The 17,734-nt window shown below is 38.8% G+C and overlaps 1 protein-coding gene across 1 annotated transcript in view; it reads right to left on the bottom strand.

The window, feature by feature from the left end:
- Positions 1 to 15,752, bottom strand: part of slc8a4b (solute carrier family 8 member 4b) — a 39,225-nt gene extending 23,473 nt beyond the window's left edge. Inside the window, exon 1 of the mRNA XM_079475701.1 lies at positions 15,317 to 15,752. The gene's annotated coding sequence lies outside the window, so the exon portion shown is untranslated. The remainder of the gene's footprint in view (positions 1 to 15,316) is intronic.
- Between the last annotated feature and the right edge of the window lie 1,982 nt (positions 15,753 to 17,734).

The following is a 17,734-nucleotide window of genomic DNA, read 5'->3' as shown; positions in this document are numbered from 1 at the left end:
TCATTGAAATCAAAACAATTTTTTTCCTTTTATTAAAAAGGAAAGGGGGCGGGGTCACTCGATATGTTTCGCGCTCTCTGCATTTTTCAGTAGAAATTAGTTCAACATAAGGATTTATGCTGCGCGTTCCAAAGCATTTCAGTGGGCCTTTAAAGTTAAATAAACTACCGTCTTTTGTTAGTATGGATTATGGCTTTCTCCAGTCATTGTCAAAAAAACGATCTAACAGAGTTTCAATGCTTGGTTAGACAGAGCCTGGATTTGAATCTGCACGTATGTTCTTCCACGTATGTACTCATGGGTGGTCCAGTACTCAGGCCATTTTTAAAAGCCAATGTGGTTCGGTGTAAAGTTGAATCTGAAGCAGAGAGCGGTGGATAGTTTGAGAGTAATGATAAGGAGAGAGGGTGGATTACAGGATTGCCCAAACATTACTTGCACGAACAAATAATCCTATATATTTTGGACTTTTTTCACACTGGTCTATCAGTCTTTTAAAACTGACTAAATTAGCCACAAAGTGTGCTTTGATCTTGAAAGATTAGTTTGGTTTTCAGATAAATGCTTTCCACTTTCTGGCACTTTCTAAAAAGGTGTAACAATACATAACCACAATACATTGTATGAGGGTATGAAAAAAAAATTTATTTCCAACCTGATTTCAAAGGAAACCATGTTATGTTTTGAGACATAAAATTCCATTCAGGGTACTAAAGAGAAGAACTGTATTGGTCCACTAGAGCAGTGGTTCTCAAACTGTGGGCCCTAAAATGGCGTCAGATTTTGTGGCATTATATGAAATAAATACATTTTATGCAATTAAACTTCAGAAAAATAGGACCACCAACCGTAAACAGACTGACGGATACAAATGCTTTGCTGCATTTTGTTTACTGTTGTGTTTCCATTTACCTGCTATGCGTGTCTGTAATAGTGCTGATAAAAAAGGACGTGTTTGCTGCTCTTCATGCGGCTCGTCTTTGGTGGGAGAGAAGCAGCACGCTCGGAGCAGAAAGGGTTCAAATGAAGCGTGTTTGGCGCTACATAAAGATATTAGATGATATTGCGGCAAAAGATCAATCACATAAATGCTCCTGAGAGCGTGTCTGATGTGATTCTCCGTTGTGTAGACGAGTGGCTCTAATTAAACAATCACAATAGACAAACGTTCTATGTATTTATTAGGCTATGTCTCGCGGTCTGGACCTAGTCCGTGGTCCACCAATTGAGGGTGACTGTTCTATATGATACTAAACCCTGCAAGGCTTCCTGAAGCATAGAGTTTAGCTGGAGGTGCACGTGCAGAAATCACCTACAGCCTCTATAAGCAAGGCTCTTACAACATGACCTGACTGTGGGATTAGAAACAAAGCCAAGATTTACAGAACCTAACCCTCCCTAAAGTCTGAGGGATTCATCTTGCCATGAGACCAACATACGATTAGGAACTACCCTTTATCTTAGTTTGCACAATGTCTGTTACTTTCACAACTTTTAGCTAAAGGGATACTCAATTGTTTGCCAATAAATGAAACCCAAAACAAAATCTTATAACATGATAATGTATTGGAACATTTCACTGCACAACCACTCACAATGGCAAATCCTAGGAAAGAGAGTAAAGAAAAATATGGTTTAAACTGAAGAAATAAAAATGACTGAGGATTATAAATTGCCACAGCTATGACTTCACTGAATAGAGTGATCATGGGAAGACTGATTAATAAAGTTCTTATCTTAGTAGTAAAATGCAGTGTAGAGAAAATCTCTATTAGGTGAAGTCCTACAAGCTGATGTGCATCTAGTATTACTTTCATTAGCCTGTAATTTAGTGAAGGTTTTTCAGAGGGCTGCCATCATGGCTGACCTTGAAGAAACCGCTAGGGGAGAACATTTTCTCTTTAGAAAATTAGCCAACAAGATGGCTTAGACTTAACTCTCTCTGCTAACCCCAAATTTTCCTCGCCAATTTTATCTTTTCTCTGTACCACCTCCTTCTTTAAAAGCTTGATCGCTGTCAGAGGCTGCAGGGGCCACACCTGTCCCACACTGGCACGGTATGATCCGACCCAGGAACAGACTCTGACAGAACAGTCAGCTAAACCCGGATCACACCAGCTGGCTCATGTTCAGATTCAAGACCTGTCGGCCAGTCACAACACCTGTTCCTTTCTATACGGAGTGTGAGACCTTGAGAAAAACGAGAGAATAATATTTATATCTTGTTTACATAATGTATCAAAAGCTGCAGCACTTATATGCAGTAATATACAATATTGTAATTTGCTTGGTTAAATTACATGTTAAGGATAGGATTTAAACCTGGATCCATACATAATGTATATGCCACCAGACTGTCCTTACAGAATTAGCAAGCAGTAATAAAACCTTTCAAAACCCTGACTGTTATGAATTCATATTTAGTGCCATGAGCTGCATTATGTCCCCCCGGCAATTCAAAACCGTATATCTTTACTTTCTGCAATATTTCATTTTATTTAGCAAACATGATAAAGAAAGTCTCGCTGTGCAGGGTCTCTTTAAAGCTAAAGGATTAAACTCACATTCCCATGGGGCAACAGAAAACATTAGTGTTGCATACATAACATTATTTGTTACTAAAAAAGAACCAAGACGCATGAATCACTGCTATCTAAAATGTTTAATACCGACGCAGGTCCACCCAGTGTTTCTTACTGTGATCCCCGCTGACTCCTGTAGGCAAACTCAATGGCGTGTAGAGAAAAACATCCATAACAGCGAAGAGACCAAATGTATTACATATCTTCTAGCATATTCCTTCGAAAACCGAAGATAAAGGACTCACCCCATCAGTCTCACAGTAAGACATTGTGAAAGGGGCAGGCTATTATATTTCATAATTAACTAATTGCATGCTTGGTAGCTAATGATGAACGCCAATGGTCTTGAGCTGTGCTTGTGGCCATGCATGTTAATTAGATGTAAATGTGTGCGGTTAATTGTTGGGAACCACGGTAACATAAGAATGGACAGGAGATAAATGCCTTCATGGTCATGACATTCATTCTCAAAATAAGCTCAAAATAGCAGTTTAAAATGTGAATGGAAATGAGTTTGTGTATGTGAACACCCGTGTTTGTTATGCTGATGAGGCCTGTGGAGCATAGATACAGTCAGATAGACCTCTATTCATGATCTTAGATCAGTAAACATGGTGACCTTCAGCAGCAGCTGAATCCAGAGTCTGTTTGGACAGGAACAGCAAGTGTAGAACCAGGCAGTTCAGTACTACCGAAACAAACATCTGGCAGCTCAGCAGGAAGTTTGTTCATACGAGTGTGTGTGTGTGTGTGTGTGTGTGTGTATACGAGTGTGTGTATGTGTGCACAAAACCAATGCAAGTCAATGGAAACCCCAGCATTCGTATAGGTTTCAGAAAGTTTTTTTTCGAACATGAAAAAACATTTCGTAACAACTTTTCTTAGTCACTTATTGGACAATTCTCTCGGAAAAGCACGCTGCATGCACACGCATCATTCAAGGAGAGCGGGAGACGGAGGATGCGCAAACGTCACTTTCACTTGTGTGCAGGAGAGAGAGAGCACTACGTTTGCGAAGTTCAGCTGTGTTTGTTTGTCCACTGGATTTGGGAATGTTATATTATATATATTATATATTTGGGAATGTTATATAAACAGTTTTATGTGAGGCCTATAGTTTATATAAACTGTGGATAATATAAACCTGGATTTGGAGATCGTTTGAAACTGATAGATGGAGCTGATGTCTGTGTTTTTAAAGAAATTGTATAAATTTGTTTGTATGCATACCAGCACAAGCAGCTGGGTTTCCGTCTCTTCCTTGCTAGCTGAATATTTATATTCTGAATCTGATATTCCACATTCATCATAGACTGTTTTCTAGAAAAATGAAAATGAGCTTACTTTTAACACTACAGTTTTAAAATGATCTTAGAGATTGTATTGGGATCAGTCATCCAGCGAATGCTTTAGCCACTACAGCTGCAAGCTCATTATTCTTGCGACTGGGTGAGCCATGCACAGCCGATAAGAGAATTGATCGGTCCCAGTCTTGTGGGTCCAACTAATGGCAGGAGCAAGAACAGCCCTGAAGGCATATTACAAGATTGATTAATGATTGTACTTGTAAATTTCGCCGCACAGCATCAATATGAGAGAGCTGAGGGATTTGTGACTGGAATTGTAGACGATATTATAATGAAATTATAACTAGATCTCCATTTCAGAATAAGATACAAGTGCAGACCTTAGACCACGGGTCTCCAACGTGGTGCCTGTGGGCACCTGGTAGCCCGCATGAACTCTGTACGGTGTATGAATTTTATATGAATATTTAGATACTGTATTTCGGCCAAAATATCGGTTATCGGCTTCCAATGCTAAAGGATTATCCGTTATCGTTATCGGACAGAATTGACATATCGGTGCATCCCTAAATATCAACAATGCTAATGTATATTGTGTATGTTATACTTAGGCCTACGTGTGTAAGAAGGGCAAATGCAGTTTAGTATGCAACTACTACCATAAACTACGGTGGATTTTGAATATTTAAACATTTGCCTTCAAGCTGTTTCAAATGTGTATAAATTTCTTTGCTCTGATGATCCCAGAGAAAGATATTTGGAAGAATGCTTGTAACAAAAGTGCCCCAGATTCGTTTGCTTTCCTACAATCTTCAAAATATCTTCTTTCGTGTTCAATAGAACAAAGACAATTGTAGTCATTTTTTGGTGAACTGTTCCTTTAAGTCAATGAGGTTTTTTCACTGAAAGACACAGTGGTCCACTAAATAAGAATGACGAAGTGAGAGTGAGCTAAAAACAAAGTGTAAAAAAGTGACGATAGCAATACAATAGAACAAGAGGCTATGAAAATTGGTGCCAAACTGAAAAAAATAAACATGCCCATAGCATTTGCCTCGTTGTAATCTTCCTAAAAGGAAAAGTAACTCTGGAAAGTATTTAGAGAAAAACCTCACCTCTGAACAGCAGTACTTCAGCACTCTGACTGATGAGGTGTATGCGCCGCATTCGTAGTGTCTTGGCTCACAAGAGATTACTGATGGCCAAACTTCCACATGGATACGAGCTCATCAATTAGCAGCTGGAGGCGGTCTGACAGCTCTGAGATGCCAGCAGTTTATAGCCTTTGCTGTTTTCTTGATTAATATGCTACGGTAAGGTAAGGGTTATGGCTTTCTAGTGCCCTTCAAATGAGGATACAAACTATTACTCTCTCACTCCATCCCTGAAAACCCCCTATCCTAAACTCAGGTAGTCTTCTACGGAACAAAAAAGTGCACACATTGAAAAGGAAATAGAGACCTAACGCAGTAAATCAATTTCACAACACAGCTTAACGTTCTGCTCTCAGACAGTCATTTTTTTATACAAATCCCACTGACATTACCAACAGCTCCAGGGAGAGTATAAAGGGACGATCTGTTACCACATGGGAGTAAATAATCGCTGTATTTATTCAACGATACTCCAGATTTGATTGACTTCAGATTTACTCTTTGATATGCTGCATTTCACCATAAACATGACATTCACATGCACAAGCATCTAATTCGTCAATCTGATATTCTTCGGTTTTATTGTCAGCGGTACTGCCATGTTCTTCTATTGATGATAAGGCCTATTTTATTGATGTCACAGTAATGTTATTTAAGTGATTCTTCACCCAAAAAGGAAAATTCTGTCATCAATTTCTTTGTTCTGATAAACACAGAGAACGATATTTGGAAAAATGGTTATAACCAAACAGATCTGGACACCCATTGACTCCCATAATAGGGAAAAAAACAATGGTAGTCAAAAAAGCCCCAGAACTGTTTGCTGTCATACATGCTTCAAAATGTCTTTTGTGTTCAACAGGACAAAAAAAAGAAAAGTACATTTTCCTACTCTGGGAGTCAATGGATGTCGTGATATGTTTGGTTATAAGTTTCTCCAAATATCTTTCTCTGTGTTCATCAGAACAAAGAAATGTATACACATTTGGAACAGCACTTTTATCCAAAGCGACTTACAGAGAGTTCAGGGAGCAATAAAGCGATATGTCATAAAGCTTTTACATGTTTCCAGCTTTTATTCTGTGCGAGTGTGATACTTCAATATTAAGTAGGTATTATGAGCTATTTAATGAGGCTTGGAGAAGACTTTTGTGTCTCATTGCATAGGCCTAAGGGCCAATAATTATCTTTTTTTATTTTTTGTCAAGTGTTTCCATCTGAAACCATGAGCAAGCATACTCCCTGTTTAACCCATTTCATGAAATAGTGGGCCAAAGAATGTGTCTGAAGTTTCAGCTCAAAATAGAACACAGATCTTTTATTATACCATTGTCTATGTGCCCAGTTTTGCATGTGAGGAGCTGTTTTGTTGTGTGTTTTTGTAAATACAATTGAGTTTATAGACGCCCCCTATTCAGCAGAAGACGCAGATAGGGTTGTGAGCCTGTTCTTCCAACGGCAAAACAAGAAGGCTCACATAGGAAATGATGCGTCTCGTTTTTAAACACCAAACACAAGGTTTTCTATAAGCGGACAGACTCCTAACAAAGGTGTCACGTTTTCTATATGCGAAAGCACACATGACAAACCAATTGCGTATTTTCACTGCTTTCTACAAGTAAAGGTACTCAAGACAAACACATCGTGTTTTCTCTAGGTGAAAATAACGTTACACATGACAAGCTCGTTGCTGCTTTCTATGAGTGAACGGACAAACGTGTCACAGTAACATTTTACCTACTTTAAGTTGCCACTGGTCCCTGAGGTCTTACTTAAAAAAATACCGGTACTTACAATGTCTTTATCTGCAGCTTTGCCTCGTTCAGTCTGGAGGATTTCCATTGAAAACAAAATAAATCCATTGCCCTCTTTTCTCCTGTGTGGCTGGGAACAGTGTTGTGTTGGTCTGTGCAGCCAACAACAGAAAAGTAATCATGCTTTGCTTACTTTTGCCAAGGTGTCAGAACAAATTCACCTACGTCGCTTGCGAAAACAAAAATGGCGCAATGCACCACCTTCAGATAAAGAGGGGGAAATACATTTATAATAAGAAAGTCTTGAAGGGAGTGAAATGTGAACAGCTCGAACCGCAGATATAGGCTCACATAAACAAAGTTTTTCAAGTTCTGACGTGGCATTTGCACCAGAGACCCGATTGTAGCATTGAAATGGCCCCTTTAAATATAGACTGCAAGACTCACCATGCTAGATCTGCTTCTAGATTTATATAACCTCTGACATCCCAATGCACAAGACTGACACTTGCACGAGTACACAAGTATGCTGAGGCGAAGAAATCAAATTAGCAAGCCTCAACCAATGGTGGTAATGAACAAATGCATCAAAACAACCACTGCAAAGACTAAAGAGAAGTGAAAGAGAAAGAAAAGGCAGAAATGCAATCTGTGGTGCTGCTGAAAAAATAATAGGGCACTTTAACAAAGGGAAAAATATTCCCATGAGACTTTCTGCCCAATGTGACATGAAACAAAAATAATACATATATCTGAAGAAAGAAAAAAGCGAAAGATGAAAGAATTTCTAATTCTTTTTATATTTAACATATTTACTGCTGCAACACATTTTTGTAAGGATGAGGAATACATAAACCATAGCCAACTGCAGATTTTACATAGCATTTCTACAAAAGTGTTGATAACTGAAAATGATTGTATTGCTTTTATGAGATGCAGCAAATTCTGCCACTCGTCCAGATTGTCTACCGTATGCTGTGCAACAAAAAAATACTGAGTGCATCTTTATACTGAGTTTTTGCATATGATAATAAGATGGTTTGGCTCTTTAGATCTGTTGTGTCCGTCTCATGTGGGAGGTTATTATACAACAGGATGGTGGAGGGGTGAATGGAGTAAAGGATGATCTCTGATTATACGATGAGGGCAGAAGGTCTCTTACGTGTCAGCTTATGAAGCCTGATAAAAAACATCAAATGAAAAAAGCAGAAGAGTAAGACAGAGCCGTCAGAAAGAAATCGATTGTAAGGCAATGTTAGACGGTGAGAAAATGGGATCAGTAAAACACCAAGGCTAAAATGCCTTTTTTGGCTTTCTCTCACAGGCACTTGATGTAAGATGCCACTCTCGCACACTCTTGAGAGGAACGGGTTTTGAATCGAAGACATTCATCTCTCTGACAACTCTTAAACAGCGGCAACACTGAGACCGTGCAAGTATAATTATATAGTAGGACATTTTTTAAGAACATTTGTCAGCAGTAGAGCTTATCTAGATGTGTTTTCTGCTTCATGTTGCTTCATGTAAACACTTTCATGCCGCCATATGCTATCTGTCACACCTGCAAGATTTTATTCAACATAATAAAACAAGACCTTTAGATTGAATCCAGGTGATGAAAGATGAATAAAAAAATTCTGTCACTCAGACGGAAAATAAAATTGTGCTGACAGGGTCGCTACATAGAAAAATAAGCAATATGCAATCTTTATAAAGGGAGTTGTGGAGGTGTCTATTGAAGGCATTGCAGGTCATCTGAAGGGTCTCGTAGCCTTTGTACACTTGAGGACATTATCTTTTTTTTTACACAATCTGTGCAGTCAACCATGTGAAAACGCAAGGATTCAAATCGCTCGTGGTTTGGTTCCACTTTCCAATCCGTGTGTGAATATGTGTGTGTATGTATGAGTGACGTTTGTCCTCCTACTGTTTGCTAATGTCACACTGGCTGTGTGGCTGACGATGCTCAGCATGGCGAGGGGTTGCTGTGCCTCAGTGCTGCAGGAACCTTAGGATCCATCCAACAGTGAAGACAATTCCAGCTATATTATTTTACAGAGCTCTGAGGTTTTTTTGGAGGAGAGATAAACTTTGAAAAGCTTTAAAAGTTAATCTGTAATGACAGTGTGTTCAAACTGAGACTTCTTCTCTTTCCTTCCCCGCTGGTTTCTGAATGAGCTTATGACTATTTTTAGATTTTGTTAATAGCTTTTTCATTTACCGTCTCATGATTCAAATATATTATGTATTTCAGCACGTGTTTGCGTATGTGAAAACATGTTGTAATCAGAATGTGCTTATTAATCCTTTTTGTTGCCAGCTACACTCTTAGGATGTGTTTAAAGATTCAATGTGTAATTGTTTGGAGGATCTATTGACAGAAATGCAATATAATATACCAAACTGTCTTTAGAGGTGTATAAAGACCATACGTAACGTTATGTTATGTGTGGCTTAGAATGAGCCATTATTTTTCTGGCTCCCTTTACATTGAATTCGCCATTATGTTTCTACAGTAGCCCTAAACGGGCAAACTGCTCTACAAACCACGTTTCGTAAATACGTTAACTCCTTCAGCAAAAAAATTAAAACGTGACGACATCTTAGTCCCGTGTCAGTCACCGTAGTGCTTAAAAAGCTAGATGCCACTATTCCATACACTGGACCTTTGATATTAACATTTTGTTTTTGTTATACTATTTAACACATGATGTGTTGTTTTACCACATTTTGTGTTGATTTTGTGTGGAATAAAAGAAGGGGACAACACAAGTTGTGTTAAAAGTAACTAAATATGTTGTCCCAAGAAATAGCACAAATATGTTGTGTCCAAAATGTGTTGTTTTAACACAACAATTTTTAGAATGTAGTACTTCAACATATTTCAGACTTATGCCAAGATAAACATCTGATAAAAATCTTATTTATATTCTAATTAAATAATAGAAGACGTGGCTGCTGTGGACTGTGTGTGACGTTGCTGCACAGTGATGGTTTACCTCATAAATATGAAATAGGCCGTGCTGACATTCCTAGGTAATCTTCCAGAACCTCTCACTCACCTAACTACTAAATATTAATAAATCAAGATGATTTAAAAGTTTATTCATTTTTACAGTGTCGGCAACCCACTACTAAACGATATCCGTCCGGGAATATTTTGTGAACATTTTGCAGATAGACAGTATGCAACACTCAACTAACATATTTCCCATGTAAAAACGTACATTGACATGTACAGTATGTGAGCTATCCAACGTAGTGCAATTATTTTAACTATAAGAGTAGTCGGTATATGTGGTTATGAGACTGACAGATGGGAGATCTTGGTTTTAAAATGAAAGCTTGATCAAAAGTGTTGGTTAGCGATTTGTGATGCTTAATCTGTGACCATTACAATCAGCAGATGCAATTACTGCTTTCATAGAGTCTATGTGTTTTCTTCTTTGTTTTTCTTTATTTCTCATGCAATAATGTTCCAGGTTAGTCACACACAGACCATTTTCTTACAAAAATTGCGGCAATATAAAAAATGCATGCTATTGCTATTCCTATTGCTTAAAAACACATTTTTAGCTACAACCTGATTTGCTGTTTGAAGGATCAGGTGATGCCCAGATAAACGTATCAATCTATCTTATCAACATTAGTGAGTGATCAATATTAAGTTGTACCAAGTCAAAGTACGGGCGATATTGGCAAATTATTTCTATGTGTTCTGGGATTTTGCCGATAACGCGATAACCAAACGATATTTTAATTTCATCCAAGTGTCAATTTTTCCAAGTGTCATACTGTACTGAAAATGGATTGATTAATAATAATAACGAAAACAATAAATTGAAGAGAGGTCTTGAGGTTTATTATTTTAAATAACAAAAAGAAATTACAAAACAATGCTCGATTAAAATTGTAATGTCAAAATATTTTCAATGTTTGAATTATAAACAAATGACTCTCTTCAAGTTCTGTAAAATTTGTCAAAAAACTCAAATAAAATACAGTGCGAACAGTAGCACTGTACAAATGCACAAAGATACGAGAGAAAATGTAACGGTTTTCAACAATTTGCAAAAAATGATTCCCCCAATGTTTGCTGCGTGTGTTTTTTTGCTTTTACCCTATCTGCTGCAGACTGGTCGTTATTAGTTGATTCCCGCTGATTTTCATATTCGTCGTACTCTTGGCTCGAAGATGGTGACTAAGATTTGTTGTCAAGCTGCTTTTGACGTTTACAGACTTTCGGCAAAGTTTGCAGGTTGGTATTTTTTGAATAACGTCTGCCCTTTCAAAACCAAACCACCTCCCTGATAATGATGTCGACCCACATCTGGCAATTAAATCTAGCGTGGGTTGCCAGGTTGTTGGTGTTTGAATATTTTCTCTCCCTGTTATCTTGCTCATCTTTAACTTCTGTCATAAAGACTGCATGGATTCCATGATATGTCACCCTCTGATTGATCACGCGCAGAAGGCACAGTATGTGACTACACAGCTCGCAGTGAATTCGTGGACAGTGAATGCGGATTTTTGATTTGTTTTTAAAAGTGAGTGACATTCACGATAATATCGCGTACGATATACATCTCACAACAAAAATAGAAAATGTTACCCTTATGACTGGTTTTATGGTTTAGGGTCACATACCTGTATGGAATACATTGTACACTCCAATAAATTATATTTTAGTACTTATATAAAACTATTTTGAAACTATTGATCTAGACTTGTTGCTGGGCTAGGTGGCACTTGAAGTTAAGTTTGGAACGGGGCACGGATCACATGAAAAAAATTGCTAATGTGAAAGATGTCAAGCGCACCCGTGTGCCTGAAGGAGGTGGTCGGAGTTCGGTTGCTCTCGAACTGTGGCGCGGTTCGCATGAATATGAAAGCAACACGGTCCCGAGTGCATACTTGATGAGGAAGTAAAGACACCTTCGGAAGCGTTTAACCCGATGAGGATGTAGTTCCTTCAATAAAACACATATAAGAGATGATAGTCTTGATGATTTTCCTTGGCTTTGAGCAAGAGTGAGCCTGCATCGTATTTCTGCGTTGCGAGTGGAATCAGAGCGCCATGTCAATGACAATCCTCTGTTTCCTCAAAATAGTCTGTTTGCAAGCAGCAGAAAGCCATTTGCATGCAATGCGCAAATAACCCAAATTAAATTTAAGCTAAAATACACTTACAAGACTTTTGCTCAGATTTATTTTCCCCACGTTTTCAGTCTGGACTTGTTGCAGAAAGTCTGTGCCAGTCTGCAGATTTGATCAGTTAGTGTGTTTCTATCTGAAACTTTCAAAAAGTCTGCAAGTGAATGTCTAGTTAAAAGTAAATCTGTTCAAATTTAAAAAGTTGTGTAGTGTATTCCAGCCAATACTGGTGGTTGTGTTAATAAAAACACAATATATTGATCCATGTTCTGCTTTCTGTCATGCACCGTGCACATTCATGTTCGGACCGCAGCAAACAAGCCCAATCTTAACACAGAATTAGTATATTCTCTAATACTGTAAATATCTCCAAAAGAGTCTATATATATCCAATTAGAGTTTGTTTGTTAAATGTAGTTTAGTCTTGTTAGATTTGTTGATATGCCACATACAGAACAGAACACATTCGAATTTAAAATGCATTTTAATGCAATATTACCACCTCACAAAAGCATTTAATAAGCTCTTTCTATTATAAACATAAAATTCAAACAGCCCCAGTGTATGGTACCACATCTAACCTCCCGACTCCCCTTGCAGAAATAGGTGATAGGGAAAGACAGTGTTAGTTTGGACAAGTGAGTTCATAAGGTTAGCTCCTCTTAGAAATCTCAATTTCCTAAACCCATCTATTTTAATGACCTCGCTCACTCCTACCTCTAATCCCGGAGGTCAAATAAGACATGTTTCCTGGCACACTACTCTTCATATTAATAAAAAACATGACAAGGCCCAGATAAATCCTGCCCACACTCAAATAAATAAAAAACTGTATTGATAAACTTTAGCCGATGTTCATATGTAAAATTTATTTGCTATTGCTGGTCAATGAAAAGTGGAATGTCTAATGTAGTGGGGGGACATGGTTTATTTCAAAATCAAGTGCAGGCGGCAGATCCTTTTCCTATCTAGAGCCTAACTTTGGACACACTTTGTCAGTTTAAATCTAGACTTAAGACGCATCTTTTTAATCTTGCATACACTATACTATCATAATATAAATATTCAGAAGGTTTAGGCTGCACTAGTTAGATCAACCGGATCCAAGAACACTTTTAATATCAACTGATGCGTTTGTTGCATCAAAGAGTGCAGAACAGTACTCTACTCTCATCCAGTGTTGTCTCATTGTTCCGAGATTACCAGAGCAGGCAGGACTCAGTCCATGCCCAGTCCTGACAAATACTGATAGAGCTGGACAAAGGACGTGGCGACTCTACACAAAATTTCAGCCGCTATTAGATTATTAATGATAATCTTAAATCAATTTTTTGTATATTTTGTCTTGTTGTGCAAGCACTGTCGAGCTTTTGCCAGAGGGGAACTGGAATCCCCTGGTTAGGCCTGGTTTCCCTCTGAGGTTTATTTTTCTCCTCCAAAGGATGGTTCCTCGCCACCGTTTGCATACTGTTTTGCACTGTTTGCCTGGACGGGAGGGCAGCTACAATTTTATAGTTTTATTTCATTAACACTGCATATATGATTTTATAGTCTGTCTGATATTTGACCTGCGTTTTAACCTGTTTTCCTTATAGTCAATGTTTTCTTGTACAGCTGCTTCGTAACAATGAAAATTGTAAAAAGCGCTATATAAATAAAGCTGACTTGACTTGTGGCTTGAAATTTTAGCTGGTGCTAACCCATATCCTGCACCCTTTGTCAACCCCACGGGATTCTCATTCTAAACTAAAATTGATTTGACAGAGAAAAGACAAATTCCAATTCTACAGGCTGAATGATTCTCGCCGTAACCTGACGCGCACCTCTCCAAAAATGAATCAACGCACCAACAGCAAGCGCTGTGATTGGTCTGTTTGAACCCCTCCCTCAAGTAAAAAAATTCTGCGATAGCATCATGTTTACTCAAACGCATTTCCGAATGAATTATCCAAGTAAATTATTTGTTCGTCTGTGTTTAACATCTGAAGCTGCAACAATCGGGCTTGACGTGTCAGGCTACGGCATATGGTAAGTGGCTCTGCGTAGGCCACGGCGTAGGTCCTACGCACGAGTATAAACTGAGCTTTAGTTTTGACAGTCAATGTTTTGACATTAGAACTCACACTAAAAGCTAATGTAGTTAGAAAGGCATTTGGCAGTATAATTGCTCACTAAAACAGCATGTGAATAAGCAGACACCTTACTTGTAAATTGTTGACAGTATAGTACTGGTAATTTTATCTAGCATAACTGGATGATTGTCTATGACTAATGACACTTTTTTTTAAGTGAGACTGTTGTAATAATGATACAGCAATTATGTTCTATTTTCAGTCTTAATACATTAACAGTAAGGGCCACATCATAGAATCCGGTTTTTGCAAAAATGACACATGAAACAAACCCAGCATGTTTTTTCCATTCCTCTATGATCTGTCATCTAAAATGGATTTGCTCTGCACGCAGGTTGTGTTAATCTAACTACTACATCGTGACCAGCATAACTGCGTAACACGGGTTCAAATGTGTGCGCATAATCTACGTAGAGAAGAGAGTCTACAACATACAAGGCTGAACGAGCACATGGAGTAGCCTATTTGAAATCGAAATGCCTTTATATAATTATAATGCGTCACGTTATCGGCACGTTTATACGGCGTTTCATAGAGGTCGCCCGAACTGTTGAGCAATATTCAACTGTAGAGACATCTAAGAGACGTATGCATTTCGTCTAGTGTTGTTTTACACTACAATAAACTAAAGCTCTTACCTTCACTGTGTGGGCTAGAAACAGGTGGTCGCTCGAAGGGGTCGGTGCTGTTTATCACCTTGAGTTTTGTTGTTTGTCGATGGCGTTAATCGGTCATATCTCGGATCTTGCGGGAACGAGCAGTGGAAGTGAATTCGCACGTTTTAAACCACAAGCTCTCTGTACGAGGTGAGCGTGTGTGACAACACTGCACCGCAAATAAACAACTTAATCACCATCATACCTCACGCAGGTTGAAGACGTTCACTTGCTGCTAACGCGCCTTGGACAAGTTCTGTGGCACGCTGGATGAATGCGTTCATTAGTTGCATTCAGATTTATTTTCTTCTCAAGATTGTCATGTACATGTGTCACACATTTCAACAAACACTGTCTGTCATGTAGTCTATGCAAGCACGTTTTACACGAACTACAAACTACAACAACGCCGTGTCTTGCGCGCGCGCAAATGACCAGCATAAATGACAGCTCGTCGTTAATTCACCGCTAATGTGCTCAAAAATCGAGTTAAATTTCATATTGCCCCCCGTAACGATGTATAACGACCATTGATCCATGTAAAACATTACTTGATAGACTTAAGTTGACAACTGACCTTCAAAGTAGGGCTTAGATGACACTCGTTTTCTTGTTGAATGTCTTCTCCAAGTCTTGAAATAGAGGTTTCTCCCAGTGCTGGTGTATAGACAAATATTTCTACGTGGTCTTCATCCACCACTTCGTTCTCAATGTTCTCTATCCCGTCAAACCCCGTTTTGCACTGACTTGAGCTGGCAGGAATGTCAGGAAAAATTTAACTCTGTGCCCTCTGATCAAGCTGATCTACCGTCCGCGTTCACGTCCTCGTAGAATTGTTGCCAATACCGTCTCGTGAGTGGTAAACGAGACTTGTCAACGAGAGTGATGTTGTCTTGTCTCCACTGACGTCATGCCATGCAATAGTGTATGAATGCGCGGTTCAAAGTTCAATGAAGAGAAGAAGAGGAGCGGATGACAGCAGGTGTCGTCGCTCAGGATGCGAGAGTCAGGATGGAGAGCCACTCGCATCAGCATCGGCGCTGCTGTGTGGCGAGAAAGAGGGAGGGGGCGGGTCCCACACATGCAGTTAATGCATTGATTCACATAATTGTCAAGCAGGTAGTCAAAGCCTTGTAGCTATTAAAGTGTGAATCATTTTCTTGCAAGCATGAATGTTTGTGTTGTTCCCAGTGTATTCCGACGTATTGTTTTTTCCTTTCATGTGAATGTATGACTTATACCCATGATGCAATCTAATAGAGTCTTGAATAACTCGTTGAATAACATTGAAGTGCAGTTTAAAAATATTCCTAGCTGATCTCTGTTCCAGCTGTTATTTCACACGTCGTGAAACTTGGATCTGTTGATCAGCGACTATTGCAGATGGATATTTGCCCGAGTTGCTTCCTGTGTGTTTGGCTTAGGATGGTGTTTGAATGAACACAGAAACATCCTGTCATTCTTTTATAATGTAGTCCAAATGATAATAAAAAATTGATTTGAACACTCACATTTAAACTCGATTGTAGAAAGAATAAAGACGGGTCCCAAAACTAGGACCAACACCAGCCTCACCTGAAGGTGAGATGGCATTGATTAGCAATGAATTGGCTTTTTAGTTGAAAAGTGTTATGTAAATCTATAGATGAACTTGTGCTATACATGCAACTCTTCTGGTGGTCATATAGATTTTCCTGTTTAGAATGTTTATAATAATGCATGGGAATTAAATCATGGTTAATTGGAATGTAGAAACACTTATGTAAGGATTAGAAAAACACTTATTGCAAATAAAATATTGAATATTCCCATTACATCCCATGGCCTTTTTTATCTTTACATGCCGGTTCAGAGAATTATTTTAATATTATTGTTCCACCCATCCTAATTTTTGTCATAGTCTAAATCATGTTGTTCCCCATGAAGCAGAGCTTGGTGGTCCGAATAATAGACTGGATACAGGGAAGAGATTACAGATGGCAAAAGCCGGCAACGTTCATTACTGGTGTTTGTGATTACAGCCTGAGCTCTGTCACATAGAGGATGCGTACAGAGTGTCATGGCCACATTAAAGTCTACAGTAAAGGAGGAATGATTGGAAAGAGAGGCTAGAAAATAACAGAGGAATAGACAGGGAGGAGAGCCGAATGAGAATCTGTGGTAGATCTCTTTTGAGAACTAGTTCAAACTGTAAAGATTGTCAGGCCGGGCTCAGAATAGCTCAAAGGGTTTGGGCTCCATGCCCCGAACAACTGACTGTTTGAATCATATTCAGAGTTTTTCACTTGAACATTTCCGACAAGACTTTGCTCTGGAACACGCCAGGTTGTAAGCTCTCTCTATGCCTGGTTGAACGCTGGACGAGCAAGTAAAAAATGTACAAATCGAAGATTAAAACATACATAGAGTATGCAAAATGTTTCCGTATAAATACAGTATAGCACTTTTATGCAGAACATGGCTTTCAGCTGCAACACAGTCTCACAAATGGGTGGGTTGACTGCCACAGATGCTGGAAATATCACAGTTAAAAGGTACCCTCCATAAGGGCGAGGCCGGGTGCATATGTATATATAACCGTCTGATAATTACATGTGTCTAAAAGCAGGGAACCCTGAGAGCCTTGAGTTCAACCACAGACTGCAGGCACATCACAGAGGGAGGCATATGCCACCCTCGCTATCCAGAACCACTTGCAAACCACAATAGCATAAGCCTGTAGTTACACTGGTTTAAAAAAATAAATAAGCGTACTCTTACTGATATAGACATCTTAAATATACAGAGCTTTATACAGTGCACAAACCAGGTTGTGTTGAACAGGATGACTGTGTGGATTTGGTAAAGCATGGCAAGGAGACAGAAACAGACCTGGTAACAGACGGTGTACACATTTTCATTGTATGTATTTGAATTGATATTATATTTTTATCCGTGAAGTCATGACTGTTTACACAGACGTGTTGCTTGTTTGTTTTGATCTAAGGAATAACCC

The sequence above is a fragment of the Barbatula barbatula genome (genome assembly GCF_947034865.1).
Source record: "Barbatula barbatula genome assembly, chromosome: 1".
NCBI classification, from domain to species: domain Eukaryota; kingdom Metazoa; phylum Chordata; class Actinopteri; order Cypriniformes; family Nemacheilidae; genus Barbatula; species Barbatula barbatula.
This window is presented reverse-complemented; position numbering and strand designations above follow the sequence as displayed.